At 38.9% G+C, this 4,172-nt stretch overlaps 1 non-coding gene across 1 annotated transcript; it reads left to right on the top strand.

The window, feature by feature from the left end:
• Positions 1-3,170: 3,170 nt before the first annotated feature.
• TRNAC-ACA (transfer RNA cysteine (anticodon ACA)) lies at positions 3,171-3,242 on the top strand. Its single transcript has one exon. It is a non-coding gene; the product is annotated as a tRNA-Cys (tRNA).
• The last annotated feature ends 930 nt before the right edge of the window (positions 3,243-4,172 follow it).

The raw sequence follows: 4,172 nt of genomic DNA, 5'->3' as shown, positions 1-4,172 counted from the left end.
AAAGGCAATCAGGAAGTTTTCGCAAGGCACATGGTAACCCTGCCCTCACTCTGAGAGATGTATTTTTCGAATCTGGAGGTGGCTGAATATAAGAAGAGCAGAATTTGATTCCAGGTGGCACTTAATTTCATCATAAGCTTCTACCTGGCTACTGTGCAAACTGACTTACATGATGTAAACAAGTAGCCAATATGAGAACAAAAATTCCAAGCAAAATGTATATGCATGCCTGCAGAAATGGTTAAGTTGTCTGAATGGTATTTGAGATCTCACACAGTGAAATGTGTGAGACTCTACCCTTACCCCAAATTGCTATAGTTTGTCGGCCAATTTGCCTAGGATGTAACACAGAACCTTGAGCACTGTTAGCCTGCACTGCCGTGGCGGGCAGGAGTTGGGGGCATTCTCAGCAGACTGAGAATTACAGAATGTTAAAACCATCTTATAGTCCCTTTCCTAAGGGCACTCAGTTGAAGCAACTGGCCTCTGGAAGAGAGCATAGACTTTTAAGCAGTTCCTGAATTCCTGCCTTAACTTTCCCACTTATTAGCACTGTGACTTTCGGCCACTTAACTTTAGTCTCAGTTTCTTCTTTATAAAATGGGAGTCATAAACCTTACCTTAGAGAATTTCAGCAGTTTCATTTTTCTTTTGATGTGTATATCATGTCTCCTCTAAATTCTTATTTAGTGAAACATATTTAAAGCCATGAGAACAGAGGCAAGAATGCAAAAAAGCACAAGAAGTGGGAAAGGATAGAGTTGCATTCTACCAAAATAAATCCCTATGCTAGGTTATTATTAAAACCTATGCTAGGTTTTAATTAATATTATTAATTTTTATATATTATTAAAATGTATTAATAATATTTAATAATATTATTAAAATATATTAATATTTTATATTAATATCAATATTTTATTAATGTTTATTAATAAATATTAATGTTTCATATTATTAAAACATATATTGTTAATATTTAATAATATTATTAAAACCTATGCTAGGTTTTTATTAATATTATAAATCCCTATGCTAGGCTATGCTTATTAAACATCATGAATGGCTATCAGCTGATAGCCATTCATGATGTTTAATAAGAGTTGGTTCTGCACAGATCATCTGGCAAGTGAATCTATTTGTAAGTAGCAAGACCTCACCTTATGGTCCTGGGATGATCATTTTCCACTGCAGATACAAATGATAAAGACAGTTCAGGGAGTCATTGGCATCCATCTCAGGACCATAAGGTGAGATCTTGCCCAAATGAAATAATACAGAAGAACTGCAGCTAAAAAGAGGGGGAGGGACCTGAGTATTTATTATATATTTTAATCCAGATGATTAATATCACTTACAAGTAGCTCTTCTGGGGACTTTTTGCGCCTACAAGTCAGTGGATACCTTTCTCATTTATGCTGGTTTTAGACAGGTTTTCTGATACCTGCAACTGAAGACATCCTAATAAACTGTGGAGTAAGTCGATGCGATAATCCTGAATTCTGTGCCACATCCCCTGCTCTGACTTCTTCCTTGGTTACCATCTTGACTGCAAGAGGCAACCAGCTGCCAAAACCTAGCTGGTTAGGATCCCTCGCCGAGCTTGCTGCTCCATGAAGAGCAGAGTGCCTGGTGGAGACCATCATTTACGTATCTGCTGCTGCAGAAATAGCAGAGATACCAACATGCTCACATCCCTGGGACCAGAGAGATTGCTGGGCCCATTTGCAGAGAAGGGACAGCCAGGAGAGAATATTGAGTGAGTTGCTAATGAAGAGCTAGAGGAGAACCAGAACACAGAAGACTTGGAAATCATGTGAATTTCAAAAGAGAACAATAAGACCAGTTACTCAGCAGGGACGGAAAATCTGTTGGAGACTTCATGGAGAATGATCAAACTTTGAAGCAATGAGTGGGTCTCTCTGTGCCTTAAGAAAATCACATTTGACTGCCATGTCTATTCCCTCTGGGGCCTCCATCCTGCCACCTCTCACAGGAGCCAAAGGAATATATGGGAAGTTGGTAGAGAGTTACTCGTGCCCCTTTAGTGTCCCTTCCTGCATGTGAGATGGGGAGGAAGATCCAGCCTAAGGCATGTGGAAAGCAGCTGTGGGCTACAGGGAACCCCCTGAGTATACTTGTGGAAACCTGAGCCCCTCGTTTTTCCTTCCTGCACTTGGAAGTTCCACAAAGTATTTATCTCCCTATCTCTTCTTAACCACCATCAAATGAAAGCACACAGTTGACTCATTTCTACTCATTGTCTATATCAGTATATCGTGACATTCACTTATGAGAATATTCAACAATTTGCTGCAGTGAGATACTTCACTTTCTAAAAAAATTCTTTGTCAACCTCAGGGCATGAGAAAGATAGCAATGTGTAAGCTTTTTGAAGTATGTAATAACCAGGAAAGCATAGGAACAGGATGTAAAGTTAGTAGTGGGGGGAGGGGAAGAATGTCATAAAAAACTAAATCAATTTAGTAAAAGATAGGAAGGAGAATAATAAGGTTAATAAAATCAACCTAAATATTCATTGGAAGGACTCTTACTAAAGCTGAAGCTCTAATACTTTGGCCACCTGATGTGAAGAGCCAACTCATTGGAAAAGACCCTTATGCTGGGAAAGATTGAAGGCGAAAGGAGAAGGGGGTGGCAGAGGATGAGGTGGTTAGATAGCTTCACTGACTCAAATGACATGAATCTGAGCAAATTCTAAGAGACAGTAGAGGACAGAAGAGCCTAGCCTGCTGCAGTCTATGGGGTCACAAAGAGTTGGACACAGCTTAGTGACTGAACAACAAAAACCAAGGAAAGGAGAAAAAGGCAAAGATATTCAGTGACACAAAATAAGATGAAAATAATTAAATCTATTTGTTCATTTCATAAGCGTGAGTGAACTAAACTCATCAATTAAAAGATAATGATTATAAAAATTGAAAGTGTAAGTGAAAGTCGCTCAGTTGTGTCCGACTCTTTGTGACCCCATAGACTATACAATCCATGGAATTCTCTAGGCCAGAATACTGGAGTGGGTAGCCGTTCCCTTCTCCTGGGGATCTTCCCAACCCAGAGATTGAACCCAGGTCTCTTGCATTGCAGGCAGATTCTTTACCAGCTGAGCCACCAGGGAAGCCCTAAATTCAATTATATGCCACTTATAAACTTCCCTGGTGGCTCAGATGGTAAAGCATCTGCCTACAATGCAGGAGACCCGGGTTCAATTCCTGGGTGGGGAAGATCCCCTGGAGAAGGAAATGGCAACCTACTCCAGTATTCTCGCCTGGAAAATCCCATGAACGGAGACTGGTGGGCTACAGTCCATGGGGTCACAAAGAGTCGGACACGACTGAGCGACTTCCCTTTCCCTTTCTTTCTATAAAAGACACACATAAAATATAATGACCAAGAAGGACCAAAAGTAGAGAAATAAATTAAAAAATAATACCAGACAATTACTGAGAAATACCAATAATGCCAACATAAACCTTAAGGGAAAAATATTGTCAAGGATAGAGAGGTTTGTTCCATAATCATAAATGAAACAAGTTACCAAGAAAGAGTAATATTGTTGAATGTATGTACATTGAATAACCTCTCCTCAAGATATATAAAACAAAATTTGATATTATTACAAAGAAAAATGGACAAATCTCTGTAACAATAGAATGCTTTAGACATATCTCTTTGAAATGATAGATTTAACAAAGAATTGTTAAGATTGCCAAAACTTTAAGAAATTCAGTTAACAAACATCATCTTATGGACATAATGCACCTACCGATTAGAGAATATACAATACTTTTAACATACAATCAGCAGTTATATCCCGAGTGGAGCCTTCCCTATCTTTCTAGTTTCCCAGTTGTTGACATTCCTCTAAGTTGGTTTACTCTAAAGTAAAATGGTAGCATGGATGATCATAATAGTTTCAGAACTTTAATGTATTAATTGCTGAGACATGGGACTCCTTAAGGGGCTGGCACAGAGGAACTAGTGGTCAGTAAACTAGTCGTTTGAGGTTCTTTTGTACAAGAAGAACCTCTTTTTACTTAGACTGTGTGTTTCTTTGGCTTCGTGGAGATTATTAAGGGCTATGTCAACTCCCCTCCCCAAAAGATCCAGTCCACGATATTTCTACTGTTCACTAAGACTCTTGAGACTAACCT

This window comes from Bos javanicus, chromosome 20 (assembly GCF_032452875.1).
Source record: "Bos javanicus breed banteng chromosome 20, ARS-OSU_banteng_1.0, whole genome shotgun sequence".
In the NCBI taxonomy this organism is placed as follows: Eukaryota; Metazoa; Chordata; class Mammalia; order Artiodactyla; family Bovidae; genus Bos; species Bos javanicus.
This window is presented reverse-complemented; position numbering and strand designations above follow the sequence as displayed.